Here is a 22,599-nt window from a genome sequence, read left to right as displayed (position 1 = left end):
CGGCGGAAACGTTCAGGGGTGGAGGACGTCATGTACAGTATCACAACAATGCAAAGTAGTAAACAAGCAACAACATCATCCATTGCATTAACAATATAATTTAATACAGGTGTGTTCTGTCAAGTTTTATAGACACCAAAAATATACATCAAAATAAAAGATAAGTCTTGAACGAGCTCCATCTTCTCAAAAACCTGGCTCCGGTACCTGTCTACTGGCGACCTGAGAATACAAGTTATTTTGAAAGCGTAGATCAGCTTTAAAGCTGGTGAGTTCATAAGTATATTAGTGTATATATTTGTATGAAAGTGTTTGTAAGTCTGTAATGTATAAGTTTTGTAAAAGTTTGTAATTGTTTGAACTCTCCTAGAAAACCCTATGTTTCCTACTAAAAGTAGCCTTCTACCAAGGCATCTAGTATCTCTGTGTGTGTCTCTTGTAAGAGTGTCTATTTTCCCAAAATCTGACTATCATTAACCAAAAATATAGTTTTTACATTATTGTTTATTGTGTGAATATCACAAAGTAAATGTAAAGGGAAAATGAAATAGTATTGTAGTGTTGTATTAAGTAACTACTGTTGTACTAATTACTTTAAACCAATTGTTATTTAAAGTACCATGTGATCGGCCTGTATCCTGCTACCGACTCTATAGAAAAACGACGATGTAAGACGTCGTAAGAAATGACGTTTGGCACCCGTAGACTTGCAAGTCCCACTGTAGCGACCAACAAGGTGTACGATAGTCAATCCAGTATAGATCTATACACAAACTCATACGCTCTCCACTTAAGGAGATTCTGGATACAAAACGGGTCATGACAGGTAGTGTCATGCCCCCGTTAAGTGGCTCACATAACTGTAAGTAATGTATATATATATATATATATGTATATGTATGTGCTAGCTGTATTGTGTGTTCTTTCTCTGTCTAGCTTGTATGTTTTGTTTCTCATAACTGTGTATTATGTTTGTTTCTCATCACTATGTATTATGTTTGTTTCTCATCACTATGTATTATGTTTGTTTCTCATCACTATGTATTACTCATGAATGAACTGACTCATTGTATGTTTCATTGTTCTAGTAATAGTATCTTCCTAAACTATACCTATTATAGTTTACTAGTAATGTTGTTTGTGTATATGAACATGTTTGTATACCCTTGCTACCCAAAGGCATTGAACTGAATGAAAGAAGTAACTTTTTATATCTATACACATATACATGATATATAACTAGGATTCAAACAACCTTCGGACAAATAACCCAAATACCCTAAGTCCACAAGCAAACAAGGAACATGAAGTAAGGTGAGCTATCAGTCCTAAGTCCTTTCAATCCTACTTATATAATTATATCCATATAGATACACAGAATATAAGTTAAAAGAGTTTAATAAAAGTATTTGATAAGTAAAAGAGTTCGTAAAACAGTTTGATAACACAATTTGAAAAGTAAGAAATCCACTTGTTTGGTAGTTATTAATCACATGTGATTAATATAATAACTATAATAGTTCAACTTGTATTCCCCCCCCCCCATAAAAGCATTTAAAAACATTTAAAAGCTTAATTAAGGGGTATGAACTCACCTGTAGTGAGTGGTTTGGATGAACGGAATGTATAGGATGCTAGGTGTCAAGTGAAGACTTGTACACACACGATGATCCTAGTTAACATATAATATCACATATATGTATCCAATTAGTCTTTAAACAACTAATTAACAAAGTTAAGACATCCTAGGACATGTAAAACACCTTATTTAAGTGCTATAAGTCCTAAGGATTGCATCTAAGTGTTGTAGGACATTGCTATTGAGTTTAGGGTTCAAGGGAACCCTTTATTGGAGTTTACGGTTTTGTGACCATAACTCATTGAGTTTACGGTCGTAAACCCATGAGTTTACGGCCGTAAACTCATGTTTCTTTGACCATCTTGTGTTTTGAAGCCTTAAAGATCACAAGAAGCATTCCTACTTCATGTTTAAGCCTTAGGAAGAGATTAGGGCACCATTTCACTCCTTTTAGGAGTTTACGGTCCTTGGACCATTTCCCTTTGGGTTTACGGTCGTAAACCCAAATGGTTTATGGTCTTTTGATGTTTTCAAGTACTAAGCATATCAAGGAAGGGATCTAGGCTAGTTTCCAAGGCTTAGAAGGGACTAGGGCACACTTTGGCACCCTTTTTGGAGTTTACGGTCCAAGAACATCTTGGACCATAAACACCTTTGATCCTTGGTTTCTTGGGTGTTTTCTTGATGTTTAGAAGTGTAACAAGCTCTATAATACTCTATGATAGAAGTACTTACTAGGTAGAAGCTTGAAAAGGTGCTAAAAGTCCAAGAACACTAGTATGTTCTTGGTGTTCTTGGTGAAACTTGAAGATCTACACTTTTGGAATGATTTCACGGATGGAATCATGTTAGATCACTAGATTAAGGTATATATCAACTTATTAGGGTAAGAAACACTTACAAGTTGAAGATCTTGAAGAAATGTTGGATGATACTTGAGAGAGAATTGAGATTTGGATCTTGAAAATGTGAAAAATGGTAAAATATGACTAAGTGTCATATTTATACCCCCTTTTAGGGTTTACGGCCGTAAACACCTTTGTTTAGGCCGTAAACTCCAAACTCTTGGAGTTTTGGAATAATATTGTTGCACAACAAACCCTAGGGCATCCTCTCTCCTGTTATCTCCTGAAGTACTAATCTTAAAATACTCAAACTTATTCCAAAAAGCTTGAAAATTAGCAGAAACAGTTTTGACTCCTATTGAAGTGAATGGTTGTACAGAATAAAAATTCCGGGTTGTCACACATACATACATATAACATTTACACATCAGGCAAACAGTTCAACACGATAGGCAACTAACTAAGCTAGTCTAGTGGCCTAATTATATACTACAAGGAAACTATATCCTATCATACATAGGATACATACTAGAGTATATAATATAGTTATAAGAACTCACATGAATAGTTTCTCAGGGGATAAACAGTTAACTGGACAATTTGTCTGATGAGCAACACTCCAACGAGGATTAACCTATAATACTATAACTTATTAGTTCCTATGGGAATCTGGTATTATAAGGCTAAATCCTTAACTAATCCCAACTAATACTGAGAGTTCTATCAAGTAAGGATTGGCCAGGCAGGACAGTTAGCAGGTAGGATCATTTCGACATATAGCTTTTCTGAAATCCAAGAATAAAGCTAACGTGACCATTCTAGGAACCTCTCACGTAAGTAGATCAATTAGTTTTATGACTTGGGAATTACTGATAAATCTTATTTATAGGTTCATAATAGCGACTATGACTATAAATATAAGTTACACTTAAAAACCTACTAAGTGTAGCTTAACTTACATAGAGTTTTAACGAAAACCGGGATTTACGCTGCAGAACTTTGATACCGAGCACTTCTATTAGCCGAGCCTGGATGCATAGAGCTTCACTAAACTAAAATACTCCGAAGTCCCAAGAAAATCTCTAAAATCGAGCCTAATAGTTGAGAGAGAGTTTAGAATGGTGTGGAGAGGATTGTGGGAAGCAAGGAGCATTTATAGGCAGCAAAACTCGGAGGCGCATCGCGCCTAGACCAGAGGCGTGTCACGCTTTGTCCTTGTCGGCCCTCCTTATTGATGACACATGTCCAGTGGTTTGTGGTGCTACGTGACAACTGAAAGATATAGTATGCTCAAGATTCATATTAAAGTGATATTGCTAATTAACATATGATACTAAAGGGTCACACTAACAACACCTTTATATAATTGATTATTTATTAGAAATTTATTTTAACAAATATTCAATAAAATCTTATAATTAAATTGGAAATTATTTATTTGTTAGAAATAATAATTTTCATTAGAAAGTAACATTACATATAATTTATATGGTATGAATTAATAAGTCATGCCCAACATATTGGACTAGATAAATTCTTTTGTCTTTTACCAAAAAGTTAAAGTTTATATTTTATAAACTTTGTTTATAAAATATAAAAGGCTTTTGTCTTCTTTTGCCTTCATATTTTAGAAATATGGCTAGACAAAATGAGAGTATGGGCTTTACATTTGTTTAATGAAAAGAACACTCCTCTAAAAGGACAAGCATGGACAATATGATTAAAATAAGGAGTGATGGTCTTTTGATTAAATTATTCAAAAGAAAGGGATGGATTGAAGCATGGGGAACACATAGGCTTTAGGGGCATGGGTTCTTAGAGTGTTAATAACTTATGGACCAAAAAATTTCTATGTAAAGTGAGGCTTTCATATCTTTCACTACTCATGCAAAAAAATCATAACTATGTATGTATTTGTGTTTCACTATAGTTTTACTAGAAGACTTGAAGATCACACTCTTGCTTATGCTCTCTTTATGTTCTTATTTTGATAAGAACATAAAGCCTAAGAGTCTTAAGATTTTTATAGAAAAGAACTAGAATTCTACATCAAGTTGATTCACTGTTGGCATCTCTAAAGTTCTACATTCTTCATCAACTTCCAAGCCTCCCAAGAGGATCCAAAAAACTACAAAGGTTGTAATTTTCTCCATCTTCTTCTTTGGTGCTTGTTTTCTTTCCAAACTTTGCAAGCAGATCCTTGGTGTTTATAAACTTGTTTTATGTTATTCAAATTATCAAGTCTTCCGTTGCCTAAATCTTATGTTTTTGAAACTAGTTTTTGAATAAAAACCCAACAATTGGTATCAGAGCCACCTTTCAAGTTTGGTTAGATTTTTTGATTTTTGGAAATTTTAGTTTTTGTAGAATATGGATAACTTGGTTTTGTATAAAAACAAGTTCATACATATTTGCTTTGATAACTTTATAATTGTTATTTTATGTGACAAAAGTTTTCATGCATCTTTTGTCATTTAAAGTTGTCTTATAAAACAAAGGTTGTTTGATGTATATGTTGATATATATGATGTGCATAAACTAGCCAATGACCTTTGTGTTTGTTGTGTTTTTGTGTTGGTTGTTTTTATAATAAAATGGTTGTAATAATTTATTTATTCATATGCTATGTAATAAATTAAATAGGTTGGGTTTCTTAGTTTATTTTTTATAAATAATAGATTTGTTGTTAGAAATAATTTATTTGTTCAAAAATGTAACAAGAGATGAAGTTGGATCCATTTTTTGAAGACAAAAGAACAATTTTCGAAGTTAAAATGTGTGCATGATTTTCAGTGACATCTTCTTAAAACTGTCGCTAAAGCTGTTTTCTAAAGGGCTGTTGGACTTTTAGTGACAATTGCTGAATTTTAGCTTTCAAGAAGTTCTTCAAATCTTTTGCAAGCAAATGGTGGTTTCTCAAATGGGAGCTTCTACAACAACATTACAAGAAGAATTTTGGTCCCTTAAAATGTCCCTTTAGTAATGGACTTGACATTTTTGTATTGGCTCACAAAATGTCATTAGATGGTTATGTTTATGCACATATAATTGTATGAATGATTGTGTTGTTTATTTTATGCAATTATTATGTGTGGTTGATAAATTAGTTTTTCATATGCTAAAATAATTTTGGACAAAATAAACATCACATTGAATTTGGTTTTCAAAATTTATAATGTGCACATAAGATGTAACATGTTATGATTTTAAAATAAAATCCGGTTTTATAAAAACGTTAACAACGTCAAATTTAGAAATACTCAAATATAAGTTTTAAAATGCTAATTTTTTATAACTTATACAAACTCCAAATATATAAGTAATAAAAGGAAGTTTTATTAAAAATATAAAAAGTTCAAATGCACTAAAACTTAATACCGATTATTAAAATTGAATCGCGTTAAATTATATAATAACTAGCTTTTTATATATAACTTTTAAAAGTGATTTTCTTTTGAAAATTGGTACCATGGTTTATTATATGCATGTAATAACCATGATATCATATGTTTTTAAAACTAGAATTATAAAACATATAAATGACCCTTTTACAAACCTCAAATCTATGCAAATCATCTTGAAGAACACTCGCACATCTCTTGTATGTACTAGTGGGATAAATGATATCTAACCGCTTAGTGTTATCTTTTGATGGTCGAGGTGTATTTGCGATTTCTATAATCAAGTTATAGACTGATTACACAAGTTTTTCAAATTGGACGATTTGATCGTAAATCATTTATGATAAATGATACCAAATGAAGAGAGTTTCGAGGCATAGATGGGATCAAACAAGTCTAATTAAATTTGATATTAGCGATCCCATAAATCTATGAATTATATAGTAAGATATAATTGATAATCGATATCTACCGGGTTGAATTCAAATGGATGGGATAAAGCATACCTAACGATTTATTTGTTATGCAATTTTGGATCCTAGACTTTGATAATTAATGTTTTTAGAAACATAAAGGGTATTAATTATTAAAGAGTTTAAATATTGAAAATACTAAATGAATTTTGTTAAAATTTTGTAGTTAAATAATCCATTCTCATTACCATGAATTGTCATTTTCTTTAATGACTTAATGAAACAATAACATTTAATAGATACAACTTCAATGAATGGGTTCATGTATTAAGAGACTATCTCGTGAGAGATATGAAATTGTATACTCTTAAAGGTCCTATTCTTAAACTATTTGATTTGAGCAATAAGCCTAAACATTATACCTAGTAAAGGCATCACTGTGATGCTAAAGATCTTCTTAACATCAAACTAGGAATAGTTCAAGGCCCAAAAGAGTCACCTTGTGTGATCTAGTAGGCCCGTGTTTTATGGACTGAACACATTTAAGCCCAAGAAATCCAATAAGGCCCACACAGTTGGATCTTGTTTCTTTTGTGGAGAAACTGGACACTGGAAGAGGAAATGCTCCTCTTATCAGGAAAGAAAGTCTAGAAGAGACTAGTACTGCAGGTATCTACTAGTTAGAACTCATACATTTCATGTAACACTTAGGTACTTGGTACTTAAATGTTAATATAATATTTGTAAATGGCTTGCAGATATTTATAGAAGAGTAACTAGCTGAGCACAATCAAGTTTGAACTACATCGGAGTTTAGTTTATTAATTATGCTAGGAACATAATGTACTTGTAATATAAAGCAATATTTGTTTTGGAACAATGTATGTTTTAATTTAGTTTACCTAAATATATGTCTCAGTTTAATTTATGAATGATTGATTATTTTCTTAAATCGTTTTACATAACGATCACCATCATATTCGGAAATTATTAAAATTATTTTATGAGACTAGATCTCTTAATTAGAATTATAAAGTAAATATCAATGTTTTATAAATAACAAGTTCTATATGCAAAATATTTTTGACTTAAACTTGTTTTAAATCAAACTTATCTTTGACATTGTTATCTTTATTATATAAATGACATTCACATATTCCAACTTCAACAAAGGGATTTTTTGAAGGCAAATAATGTAGTTTATTTGACATATGTAAATCTTATTTATATATAAAAGATTCCTAATGATATTTTCACTAAGTAGTAGAGAAAATACATTATTAAGCAACTATACATGGTTATGTATGACTTTCTTTCTAATAAATGTCTAAGATTTATCATAAGATACCAAATCAACTTTATAACAACTATAGTAGTTATAAATTATATTTTACATGGTAAAACATAATTGTGAAATCTTTGTTTAAGTTTTTAAATATAAAGTTGAAGTACAAACCGGTAAGAACTATCTAAAACCTTAATGATAATAAATGATAAATTAAATCTTACTTGGTATAATTTACTTTCTAATCGGTAGAAATGTCCTCCTTTTATTTCCTTTGGATAACACCTAGAACACTATCAATTGTACATTGAGTACAACACCGTCTAATAAGTAGATAGTAACATTTTCTCTATAAGATTTTGTATGGAAGGGCTCCATTCCTATCTTATTAAATGTTTTATGGATTTAAAGCCTATGTTGGACTAAAGCTTTTAAACCCAAAATCTGATGGATACATATTTATATAATACTCTAAATGTGGCTTAGATTATTATAAGCAAACCCACCAAAATAAGTTTTTATAATTCCTCTAATAGTTGAGTTAGCAGAAAGCAAGCTTCTAATGACAAAGCAAGTGGGAGAAACATGGAACTTGAAGCAGCTGAAGAACCATAACCTGATGTAGTTACAATTGGCACTATTTTTAACAAGGATTGTTAAACTTGAATAATAGCTATTCACAAACACAAATTGTTCGTGTTAGTGGTAGAAATAATCTATGACTTGAGAAGTGTGTAATCTCTCATTGATGAGCTTTTATTGATGGTTTCTAGCAAATCCATCAAATACCAAGATGTTATGTCAGATCTCAAATCTAATTAATAACTTAGATTCATGAACATAAAATGTAATCCATGTATTATAATCAAGTATGGTATTTACTGAACTTTCTCTCTATAGCAAGGCTACAAGAAGTAAGGGATTCTTCTAGAAAGAATATACTACATGGATAACTAAACACGTTTAAAGAAAGACTTGTCATAAAAGGATTTTCTCATGCTCATGTCATTGACTATGGTCCTTATCATACTCATGACATTGACTACGATCAAACCTTTTTCACAAGTAGCTATGATTAGATCAGCAAGGATATTATTTACTATAAATTCATATTCTCAATATGAGATATAGCAAATAGATTTCAAGAAAGACTGCTTTTCTTAATAGACATCTACTAGAAGATATCTATATAGATTAGCCTGGAGGTTTTCTGAATCCATGTTATCCTAAAACATGTGTAGAGCTTGAGTTCCACTTGTGGATATAAAGAAAACATCTCAATGTTGCAATTAGCATTTTAATGTAAAAGCACTAGGTGTGTTTTTACATCAAAATGAATAAAACATGTGTGTTTATTAAGAACTAGTGGGAGCATAGTTACATGCCTAATCTTGTATGAATGAGACATACTTAATCATAAAATTTTACATTCTGACCATGCCAGGCCTTTTCACCTTGACTCGAAATGTATTTCTAAAATGAAAGACTTAGGAAGGACAAGATACATTCTTGGAATGTAAAATCTATAGAGAGATATAAAATGAATGTTAAATGTTTTATATATATTTATTCATATATGGATAATATCTTGAAAGGGATCAAGATACAAAAATCCTTTGGAGGAATCTTAGTATTGTCACAGGGCACTAAGTTTTGAGCTAGCATCAAAAGGACCTATCTCATAGGCTTGAACTACCTGAAATGATTTATATTCAATTTACTTGGCAAATGAATCCATCATTTATGCCATATTATGCATAAGACTTGGTATACGATCATGCTATGAGCATATCATAATATACCAACTGAATACATGGTTAAGTCACCGAATGACTATAGAAACATTCTAAGAGTACTTTGGAAGAACTAAGAGAATGTATATGAGACATATAGTTTAGAATAGAATCTTCATGTAAAGAGCTACATAAGATTCTGCTTCTAAAGAAATGTATATAATTATCAATTATAATTGGATTATGACTTTATTGAGGGATAAAGAGTATGTTTAGTTGGAATGAGGTCTAAGCAAAACAAAATGACACAATATACTACAAAATAAGAATACACTACTTTAGAAGTTGAAATCTAATATTATTGGATGAATGAGTTCATTGAAAAACAATGTTGATCTCTGCCATTCAAGGATCACATAGAAATCTTTGTGATTTCGAGAGTATACTTAATCGAGCTAAGAGACTCTATATCACGAAAGAACACCAATCATATACTCAAATATATTTAACTATACCTAGAGTAAAGTCAAATATGGAGATGATAGTATTCGTAGAATTCACACAAATTAAGTTTAGTCGAACCCATTAATAAAGTGCTTATTTTAAGCTAAGTATGAATGGTCACTCTTCAGCTATAAGACTTTATTATTCCAGAAATGGAGATTTGATTTGGATTTAGTATTTGTATATTGGAACATTGTAACAACAACTATTCTATAATGTTTTTAGATATTGGGATATGATCATAACATCAATACTTTTTGTGTTCTATATTAACATGTTTAATCCATGAATAATATTATTATTCTAAAAGTTCATAGTCGGTTATAATTGTTGGAGAAATTATGAAGTAAGACTAATATGAATTGGATTGGTTGACTTTTATCAGATGAAGGTAGGCAATGGGTCGTAACCAACTTTCATAGGTACTTGTTATAGAACTGGTATTGAACTAACCCGCATCAAGATCATCTCAAGGATCGCTATCGTGAATGATACTTGATTAAAAGGTACTATCATTGTATCCTTAACACCTGAGATACATAGTGGGACTTAAGTGTAGGTGAATGTTTGTATTTCATCGGATACACTTCAAGTATGAATAAGAAAAACAAAACTAGTTTGAGCAAAATAATAAACAAAAAGTAAATAACATAGAATTTCTCCAAATGTTCCTTTCACCAAAAAAAGAGGTTTTGTCTTCACCAATAACACGTGTTTGTCACAAAGACAATTGACACAAAGCCACAAACAAAACTACTCGACTACAACATTAAGGTTTGCCCTAATGTTGTATATATAATAATCTATACATGTATATCCCATGTGTACCGGGATTGTATCTAATCTATACTAAGAATCGATCTTATTATAAAGATACGTGATCTTATATCTATTTTATATTTATCAATAATAATAGCCTAATATACAAACGATTACAATCGTACAACTATACTGTAACCTGACGTTGTTTGAACTTGAGATATTGGTGTTGATGACTTGTAGACGCTGACGCTGATGGATCAACATATCATGTGTTTGACTCATCAGATCATCAGGTGTGACCTTACAATCTCCCCTATGTGATGATTTCATAACTAAACTTCTATTGATATATAAGCGGAATGCTGAAGCTTTTGGCTCATGCCCCCTGAGAGTAAAAGTGAAATCTTGATTCTTGCAATTCTAATCAAATTCTCCCCATGAGAAGACAAATTGCAGCAAACGGCGTACAAATGTACAAATATATTCGAAATAAGCTTTAACGTTGACATTAGTTTGATTCGACTCCCCCTTAGAATAAGCTTTTTTGTAACTCTAGTAGCGAGATTTCTTCATCAAGATTTTCATATTTACCAAGATTTTCTCCCTCTTTTTGACATCAACAGCTAACTTCGAGATCTCGTCAGCGTGTGGTGTCATACGCTGAATCATAAATCTCATTTATTAGAAGAGATATGGAAAGAGTGGATAGGTTTGTGTAATATATCATGGACAATGATATACCCATTGGCACATATTTGTCAAGCTCTCATCAGCATATGGTACATTACGCTGAATCATAAAGCTTTAAAGAAGAATGTAAGGGATAGAATGGATTGATGCATGTGATAGCCTACAGTACATAGACTAACCATTGGCATAGACTTTCAAACTTTTCTCAGTTTATGGTTTTACACAATGAATCATCAAGCTTTGTTAAGAAGAAAAATGAGAAAATAGATTGTTTTAGTCATGCTGAGGTGAAATCAACGTGAATCATTAACAGTTTAACTCATCAACAAGAAGTGGTTTAAACATCAATATCATAGAGTAAGTTGCAATTTAGAATCAAAGACTCACCGTTAATTCATAATAGTACCATGTCAACCTCAAACTAGGAGGTCAGGGACATGAACAACCCTTTGTCATTTAAGGACCTGACAAGTATATCTTATGCTGATGACTATGCAATCAGCGTAAGCCATTGGGTTTTTCTTAATACTTCAGCAGAACATGAGACTTGATGCATACGACAAGCATGCTTCCAGGGACAGGGTCATGTAAAGATGATTAATATAAAGAAATAAACACCCTAGCCTTTTTTATCAATGTTTTTATTTGGACCGGGCTATCTCACTTTGAGAGTTTAGACAATGCTAAACAATCAGTGTGAGAAGGTGACTCAATGTTCTCAGTAGATGGTCTCGCTGATGAGAAACTTAGAGAGATTTTGTCACATACACTAGTATGCTTCTAGGGATAATGAAGTGTCAAAAGTCGCATACTAGGCTCAGGAATGCCACCGTCGGATTCCATTACAAATTAGTACAAAAGAATAAACAATATAAGAATACAAACAAAAGAATTAGTCAAACAAGGAAATAGTTTAAACAGATAAATATGTGCAACTATTTCATAAAGGTGATAAAGACTTGATCCATCGAATCTTTGAAATTGAATGGTTATTAATGCATGTCCATTTTCCAAGACATCTACCACTTTAAATTTCAGCTATAAAAGAGAATAAGAAAACAAAGGTAAGCACATCAATATACAACACACAATAAACCACAAGTGATGAAGCCTTTTATTATTCAAGCGTCATAGATGGATTCCAAGCTTTATGTTCATCAGGAGCAAGTGAAAAGTAAAGATCAGTCTTTGTAACCAACGAGTTAACTGACTTGAATCCATAAAACCATTGTGTCTTCGAGATCAATATGAGGGAGTACGAGGTTTTATTAGATTATGAGTCAGTAGATGAAGCTAAGACTTACTGCTTTGATGGTTGATGTTTGCATCCATAACAGTGAGTGGAGGAGAAAGAGGGTATTCTCAATAATAAGAGGACATGATGCCGCTCCTTTTCTTAGCACCAAGAGCATTGAGATCCTTCAAGATCTTACAAATTCTAAAGAAGAAAGATGCAAACAAGCTTTAGATTTGAAAGAAAATAGAGAGAAAAGAGAACATATATGTAAATACTAGAAGCAAAGGTTAAACAAACTATTGTAAATATTTGTAAAAATAATAAAAATAGCATTTGTTTTTGTACTTTTGTGTTTTTAAAAAGAAAGCAGAGACAATGATAAATCATAAGAGTTAGAAAAACAATTAAGTCATTGAGAGCATTCCAAGGTCTGCAATCAATTTGTTTAAAGTCTTCTCGTTCAATTCCTTTGTGAAAATGTCAGCCAGCTGATCAGTGGATGGAATGTAAAACAACTCCACTTTTCCTTTTTGAACTATGTCCTTGATGAAATGATGATGAATGTCAATGTGCTTGGTCTTGGAATGTTGCACTAGATTTTGTATCATGTGAATGAAACTGATGTTATCACAACAAATGGGTGTCTTCGAGAAATTCATACCATAATCCAAGAGTTTATTCTGAATCCATAGAATCTGAGCACAACACCTTCCAGCGGCAACATATTCAGCATCAGCGGTAGAACAAGCCACTGATGTTCGCTTTTTGTTGTACCAGCTTACCAGTCTATTTCCAAGCATTTAAGCTCCTCCTGGAGTACTTTTATGATCAATGCCACACACACCATGATCTGAGTCTGTGTATCCCACCAGCTTGAACTCAGAGTCACGAGGATTCCATAACTCAAGATTGAGTGTATGTTGTAAGTACCGGAAAATTCTTTTGACAGTGTGAATATGAGATTCCTTAGGACTAGCTTGATAGCGAGCACACAATAAGGTGGCAAACATAATGTCAGGGCGACTGGCTCTAAGATAGAGTAGAGAGACTATCATTCCTCGAAACAGAGTTGCATTCACATCAATGTCACTTAGATCAGTTCCAATAGACGCTGATCAAGACATTGATGTCTTTTCCGGTTTGCAATCAGAGAAACCATACTTCTTCAACATATCTGCAATATATTAAGCTTGAAAAAAATACCATCAATTAGTTGTTTGACCTGCAATCCCAAAAAGAAAGTTAGTTCACCCATCATGCTCTTCTCGAATTTCTTGGCCATGAACTCCGCGAACTCTGAACTTAACTTTTCATCAGTGGATCCGAAGAAGATATCGTCCACATACACTTGAGCAAGAATGATATGAGATTTTGATTGCTTTATGAACAGAGTGTTATCAATCTTTCCTTGTTTGTATCCACTTGAGAGAAGATAACTTATTAGTGTGTCATACCATTCCCTAGGAGCCTGTTTTAAGCCATAGACAGCTTTATCAAGACGATATACATGATCTGGAACTTCTTCATTTTTAAACCCTGGAGGTTGTTTAAGAAAAACTTCTTCTTTAAGAACGCCATGTAGAAAGGCAGTTTTGACATCCATTTGGTAGACTTTAAAGTTTTTGAAAGAGGCAAAAGCTAGAAACAGACGAATTGCTTCAAGTCTTGCAACTGGAGAAAATGTTTCGTCATAGTTTAACCCTTCAAGCTGACAGAACCCTTGAGCTACAAACCTAGATTTGTTTATTATGACGATTCCATCTTCATCCATTTTGTTCCTGAAAACCCAGCGAGTGCCAATGATAGTCTTTCCTTGAGGTTTGGGAACAAGAGTCCACACATGATGACGTTCAAATTCATTTAGCTCATCTTGTATGGCCTTAACCCAATCAGCTTCTTTCAATGCATCAACGACATTCTTTGATTTAATCATTGAGACGAAGTTAAAAAACATGTAGAAGTTGCTACTGACTCTACTGCGAGTGAGAATTCTAGAATTTACATCTTCGATGATTTGAGATTCAGGATGATTTCGAAGGATTTTAGGATTACAGCTTTCATTTGTATCGCTATGGGTTGGGACTTCCTGATTTGATGAATCATCTTTTTCATAGACAACAGGCTGATCTTCAGGGATAGGCTGAGAATTTATTAATTAATCAACATTTGGAACAATGGGATTAGCGTCATTTGACAAGAGCTCAAGAATTGGGTCTGAAGGGCTGAAAGTATGTTTATTCAGAATTGATGATGGGTGATCAACTCGATCATGAATGAATGAGTCCTCATCAAAAGTGACATGAATTGTTTCTTCAACAATTTGCCTTGAAAGATTAAATACTCTGAAAGCCTTGGATACACTGTAGTATCCTAAAAACACTCCCTCATCAGCTTTAGCCTCAAACTTCGAACGTTGATCTCTTTGATTCAAGATGTAAAACACATCCAAACACATGAAAAATAAGAAATATCTTGTTTTCTTCCTTTCAATGGACGATAAGCAGTTTTCCCATGACGTTTGACAATAATAGACCGGTTTTGGGTATAACACGATGTATTGATAGCTTCAGCCCAAAAAGATAGTGAAAGACCAGCTTCAACAACTATAGTTCTTCCAGGTTCAATGAGAGTTTTGTTTCTCCTTTCTACAATACCATTTTGTTGGGGAGTTCTAACTACCGAAAAGTTCTGAGAGATTCCTGAGACATAGCAAAAATCTTTTAGAGAGGAGTTTCTGAATTCAGTTCCATGATCACTACACAATTGCTTTACTTTGTGATCATAGAGGACTTCCCATTGCTTAATGAGAGCAATGATTTCATCAGCGACATGAATTTTGACTCTAAAAAACACTACCCATGTAAACCTTGAAAATTAATCCACAATTACAAGGGTGTATTTCTTTCCAGCTCTTGACTTAATCGGAACTGGTCTAAAATGGTCCTATGAAAGAGATAAAGAGGTTTGATGATTAAAGAACATGACTTTTGTTTGAACGAAGACTTGGTTTTCTTCCCTTTTTCACACGCTGAGCACACATTGTCTTTGACAAATTACATGTTAGGAATTCCTCTCACAAGCTGATTCCCTACAATCCTTGAGATATTCTTGAAATTCAGATGAGATAGCCTTTTGTGCCATAGCCAATTTAGATGAGGCTGAGCACAAGAGAAGAAGCAACGACAAAGAGATTTGTCAGCAAAAAACATATCAAGAACATATATGTCGTTTTGTCGATTTGCAATAAGAATAGTGATGTTCTTTTGATCAACAACTTTTCCTTCTTTCTTGTTAAAGAGAACTTCATAGCCAGTGTCACACAGTTGACTGATAAAGATGATATTACACCGAAGACCTTTCACATAAGAGACCTTTGACTCGATGGTTCCATAAACTTTTGTAGTTCCCTTGCCATTATTTCCATAAGTAACTGACGGACCATCCTTTTTTATGAAATCTTCCAGTAGAGATTTGAATCATGTCATATGTCTTGAGCGGCCGTTGTCAAAATACCAAATATGCTCTTTACCCTGAAACTAAGATACACAGTAAGTAAAAAAATATACACTAAATATACACTGACCTATTTGCAAAAGATCACTAAGAAAATATGTTATAACAATCATCCAGGAGACAGTTCAACGAGTTTTCCTTTTTGATCCACTTATCATTTCGATTCATGATATTATCAGCGCGAACGGTGTTCTTTTCAAAAGAGCACTCGCTGACTTTGTGAGAGGCATCACCACATCGATAACAAACTTTAATTCCAGGATTTTTTTTCTTTTAGCATTATATTTTGATTTCTTTTCATCTGGTGAATCTGAAGAACTTTGATCATTTGATTTAAGAGTTCTTGATTTAGCTTTGGAACAATGAGTGTTATCAGTGGTATGCCTATATACTACCTTTCCATCAGACTCATGATCATTTGAAGAGTTGACAGAAGTAGAAGGCTTTAACTGATCTTCAAGTTCAGAATTACTAACTGAGCACTGAGGAAACATGCTAATAATTTTGTTTACAGAATGAACTTCACCATTATAAGAAACTTTAGGAAGATCTTAGAGGAGGGAAGAACATACTCACGATGTGAAGTTTGGAGAGACGGATCAAGAGCAGACAATTTAGTAACACATTTAGTAATTCCTTTAGAATTAGTAGAGTAGTGAGTATTGATTAGGGTTTGATTGATAAAGTAAGAACTCACAAAATCTACTTTTAAAGTCTTCTTTTAAGCAGCCAACTTTATAAAAGGTTTGTTTAGTTTCGACTTTGGTTAAAGATACAACACCTTCTATATCACCTCTTAGAATTTTCTTACACTGATATGGAATCTAATATTTAATGATTATTGTGACATTAAAGTGAGAGGACGCCCATATTTGCAAAATAAGTTGAGTGTGATTAGCATAATCAACAGATTTTTCTTTTTCAGTGTGAAGAAAATCATCGTTAAGCGATATACAAGTGTTTTCCTTTTTTAAAGATGAAAGAGATTTTTCTAGAGAAAGAAGTTTTTCTTTGACAATCTTTAGCTCAAGACTCAGAGAATATTTTTCTTTATTTGAGATCAATAAATTTGTAACATCCAAAAATTTCACGCCAAATTTTAACTTTTTCAATCACAATTAAAACCAGATAGTATTTGTTTACAAAAATGTTTTCAATCATTATTCATCAGAGTGTCCCAATAACCAGATCATAAGGATGAGGAGCGGTATGGTCACGCCTTCGCCTTGCCATGATCTCCTGAAGTACCTGAAACAATAAACTGAAAACTGTAAGCCCGAGGGCTTAGTGAGCTACCCCCAAAATACCAATACCACACTGATAATACCATATCCGTAATAATCAATCAATCAACATGCATACTGGGCCATCGGCCTGACTGGACCGCCCCACAGGGCCTACAGTCTAACTGAATCTATACCGAGCCTTCGGCATGACTGGACCGCCACGTGGGCCTACAGTCTCCCCGGACCGCTCATAGGGTGTGTTGACCTTCAGCACAAAGCAGGACCGCCTCAACCCAAGCAACAAGCAATTAACCATGTGCGTATAACTAACATATACTGGCATATACAAACATCAAACATATCTATCTCACTGATCACCAAACATAGCAATCTCTCATAACTAGAGCACTGACCTAGCAGGTCACTAACATATTAATCCCTACGGATCATAAGAGCATAACATACTGCCTATCCTGATTCCGATCTAACAGATCATATCCACATGTAGCATACCATAAACGATAACAACTAAAGGGCCGGCCTTGGTGCCTTAGACCCTATCGATATAGTGAGGATAACTCACTTTGCAAATGTCGAGTCGGTAAATAAACTTCAACCCTCGTATCACTGCCACAAATTCCACCACCTATTACCATAGTATAAACATACCCATAAGTCCCCAACCTTTCAAGGTACCCGGTAAGCCAAGTAATCAAACTCTGGTTAAAGTCAAAGTTATCAGTCAAGGTCAACAGTCCATGTTGACCTTGACTCGCCGAGTACCTTCGGCTACTTGCCGAGTTCCTTGAAGTACTAACCCACTCGCCGAGTCACCTGAGTGACTCGTCGAGTTCCTTCGTTTTACGATCGGGACCCTAAGGCCACTCGTCAAGTTTCCTTCATGCAACTCGACGGTTACACGCGCATACATAACTTGGGAAATCCTCATCCGACTCGCCGAGTTGTTCATACAACTCGTCGAGTCTATGGCAATCTCCAACGGGCTCGCCGAGTTGTTCTTCCAACTCGTCGAGTTCATGCCTATCTTCATATGACTCGCCGAGTAGACTATGCGACTTGCCGAGTCCCTTCAGTCCTTTTTGCCATACAGACTCATTTGAGCGATCCAGCGACTCCAAACTACAGATCCAAGCTTCTAAGGCATGCTTTTCACGTAAAGTTGCAAACTTTACGTGCATGCATAGCTACAAAGGCTCTTAATGTCAAATCCAAGCTCACAATGGGGGTTTCATACTCAAAGAGGCTTCATACATGACCAAATTCGGAGCTTTATGACTCTAGACCCCAAGAAGGGTACAGATCTGAAGTTACAATTTCAGATCTAGCTCATATCCCACATTACCATCTCAACCAAACCATAAAAACCCTAGATCTCAACCAAAAGAGGTCTAGAAGGAAATGAAGAAAAGGTGACGACTTGATACCTCCAAATGATGCTATCTGAGGTAGATTTCTGATTTCCCACACTTCCTTGCTCCTAGCCTTTTGTTCTCCAAGCTCTTCTTCTCCAAAGATCTCCTCTCCAAAGCTTTAGACACACAAGAATGAAGCATCACACGAATTAGGGTTTTCTGAGCTCTCAAAGGACTACAAAGAGGCCAAACGAGGCTTATGATTCCTTAAATAGGGTGCAAAACCCCGGGATTTAGGGTTTCATCTGCCAGCTCCTACTCGTCGAGTCCCTTCATGGACTCGGCGAGTAGGCCACTAAATACGCGAACCAAACCCGTTGCTACTCGACGAGTAGGGCAACCAACTCGTCGAGTAGGCCTTGAAACCAATTAAATTCTTATTTAAACAATACCTGAGAATCGGGGCATTACAATTCTCCCCCACTTGAACTAGACTTCGCCCTCGAAGTCTGCTGGAATAAACAACATCGGGTAATGCTCTCGCATTTCCGCCTCCGGCTCCCACGTCCACTCGGATCCTCTCCGATGCTTCCACTGCACTTTTACCAAAGGTATTTCTTTGTTCCGCAAAATCTTCTTCTTCCTTTCCAAGATGGCTACAGGCCTCTCCATGTAATTCAGGCGCTCATCGACCTGTATATCATCCAGCGATACTACTGCCTCCTGATCCATAATACACTTTCGCAATTGCGAAACATGGAACGTGCTATGAATTTGGCTGAGCTCCTCAGGTAGCTCTAGCCTATAAGCCACTCTGCCAACCCTGGCAATGATCCTGAACGGCCCAATATAGCTGGGACCCAATTTTCCCCTCTTCCTGAAGCGGATCACACCCTTCCAGGGCAAGACCTTCAGAAGTACCATGTCACCAACCTGAAACTCTAAATCCGATCGGCGTCTATCAGCGTAACTGTTTTGCCGACTCTGAGTGGTCTGCAGCCGCTGTCTGATCTGCTGGATATTTTCGGTAGTCTGCAAGACTACCTCCGTCCGACCCACCACTCTGTGTCCAACCTCACCCCAACAGACTGGGGTTCTACATCTCCGACCATACAACAGCTCAAAAGGCTCGGCGCCAATACTAGAATGATAGCTGTTGTTGTAGGCGAACTCTGCAAGCGGTAGATGGGAATCCTAACTCCCACCGAAGTCAATGATGCACGCCCTCAACATATCTTCGAGGGTCGGAATGGTTCGCTCAGTCTGTCCATCGGTCTGTGGATGGAAAGTTGTACTAAAGTGCAGCCGCGTACCCAGTTCCTCATGGAACTTCTGCCAGAAACGGGAAGTAAACCTGACATCCCGATCGGAAACAATGGAGACTGGAACCCCATAGCGAGAGACAATCTCGCTGACGTACATATCGGACAATCTCTCGGCCGACGAACTCTCCCGTATGGCCAAGAAATAGGCACTCTTGGTCAATCGATCCACGATGACCCATATAACATCGAACCCCTTCGCCGTCCTTGGCAATTTCGTAATGAAGTCCATCGTGATATGTTCCTATTTCCACATGGGAATCTCCAGAGGCTGCAGCTTATCATGCGGCCTCTGATGCTCGGCCTTGACCATTCTACAGGTCAGGCACCTCTCAACATACCAAGCGATTTCTCGCTTCATACATGGCCACCAGTAGCTCAAACTCAGATCGCGATACATCTTGGTGGCCCCTGGGTGTATAGAAAAGTGAGACTTATGAGCCTCCTCCATCACTGTCTACCGGATCCCTCCAGACATCGGGACCCAAACCCGACTGTGTCGGGTCAATAATCTGCGGCTATCCTGAACAAACCGGGTGCTCTCGCCCTTAATCCGCTCCAACTTCCAGTTCTCTAGTCTCATGCCCTCAACCTAAGCATCCCTAATTAAACTCACAAGCGGGGAATCCACCGCTATCCTCATACACCTTGTTGGGGCAGTAGACCCAGATGAGTTGCGGCTCAAAGCGTCCGCAACCACATTCGCTTTACCAGGATGGTAAAGGATCTCGCAATCATAGTCCTTGACTACATCTAGCCACCTGCGTTGCCTCATATTCAGGTTCGGCTGATCCATGATGTGCCTCAAACTCTTGTGGTCCGTGTATATAGTACATCGGACCCCGTACAGATAATGCCTCCAAATCTTGAGAGCGAAAACCACCGCACCCAACTCAAGATCGTGCGTAGGGAATCTCGTCTCATGCGGCTTCAGCTGCCGCGATGCATAGGCTATCACCCGTCCCCTCTGCATGAGGCCCGCCCCCAGACCTGTGATGGACGCATCACAAAATACTACGAAATCCTCGACTCCATCGGGGAGCGTCAACACTGGCGCCTCACATAAACATCACCGGAGGGTCTCAAACGCCCTCTGCTGCTCAGGGCCCCACCGGAAATCCACCCCCTTCCTCGTTAGACGAGTGAGGGGTACTGAAACCTTGGAAAAATCTCGATTGAATCTTCGGTAGTACCCTGATAATCCCAAGAAACTCCTGATGTCTGAGGGAGATTTCGGAATATCCCACTACATAACCGCCTCGACTATGGCCGGGTCGACCAAAATCCCCTCCTGGTTAACGAGATATCCGAGAAACTGGACCTCTCGTAACCAAAACTCACACTTTGAGAACTTGGCATACAGTCGTTCTCATCGCAGAACCTCCAACAGCTCCCTGAGGTGCTCCTCGTGCTGCGCTCGGGTCTTGGAATAGACCAAGATATCGTCTATGAACACAATGACCGAGCGATCGAGCATCGGTCTGCAGACCCGATTCATCAAATCCATGAACACTGCCGGCGCGTTGGTGAGCCCAAACGGCATCACCACGAACTCGTAATGACCATAACGAGTCCGAAACGCGGTCTTCTCCACGTCTTCCTCCCTCACCCTGACCTGGTGATACCCGGATCTCAAGTCGATCTTGGAAAACCAAGATGCACCCTGCATCTGATTGAAAAGATCATCTATCCTTGGGAGTGGATAACGGTTCTTCACCGTTAGCTTGTTCAACTCCTTGTAGTCGATGCACATCCTGTGCGAACCGTCCTTCTTCCTGACGAAGAGGATCGGTGTTCCCCATGGGGAACTACTCGGACGAATAAACTGCTTACCCAGCAGCTCCTGCAACTGAGATGACAACTCCTGCATCTCTGGCGGTGCCAGTCGGTACGACGCCTTAGCGATAGGGGCCGCACCCGGCACCAGATCAATCCTGAACTCCACCTGCCTCTCCGGAGGCACTCCAGGTAACTCCTCTAGAAACACGTTAGCAAACTCTCTAACCACCGGGACCTCTGAAACTGAAGTCTGATCCCTGACTCGCGTGTCCACCACACACGCTAGATAACCTGCACATCCGTGCTGAATATACTGTCGAGCCATGGCGGCCGAACAAAACCCTGATCCTACTCTGGTGCCCTCACCATATACCACCAGTTCTCCCCCACTTGGGGTTCGAACTACTACTCGCTGTCCCTCACAGTCCATCATGGCGCCAAACCGGCTAAGCCAATCCATCCCTACGATCACACATACTTCCCCCATGGGAATAGGAATCAAATCTATCGGGAATGATACCCCGAAAATCTCCAGCTCGCATCCCCGGTAAACCGAAGAAGCAGAAATCCCGTGCTCGTTGGCGATCGAAACTCGCAATGGACACTCCAGCTCATCTACCGACACACTGAACTCTCTAATGAAAGTCTGAGATACAAACGACCGACTCGCCCCCGAGTCGAAGAAAACCAATGCAGGCAAAGAGTTTACTAAAAACGTACCAGCAACCACATCCGGTGCTGCCTTGGCCTCCTCGGCCGGAGCTGGAAGGAGCGCCCCTGAGCCTTCGGAGGCTCCACCTTGACTGGCCTCCCATCTCCCATCCTCAAAGTAGCCGGTACGGATCCTTGCGCCGGCTTGGCGGCGAGCTGCGGGCAGTTGGTCTTCACGTGACCAACCTGATGACAATGATAACAAATCCTCATATCTGCTGGAGGG

The sequence above is a fragment of the Lactuca virosa genome, chromosome 3 (genome assembly GCF_052849685.1).
Source record: "Lactuca virosa cultivar CGN04683 chromosome 3, Lactuca_virosa_CGN04683_v6, whole genome shotgun sequence".
NCBI classification, from domain to species: Eukaryota; Viridiplantae; Streptophyta; class Magnoliopsida; order Asterales; family Asteraceae; genus Lactuca; species Lactuca virosa.
The sequence above is the reverse complement of the archived record's forward strand: the minus strand, read 5'-3'. Positions refer to the sequence as shown.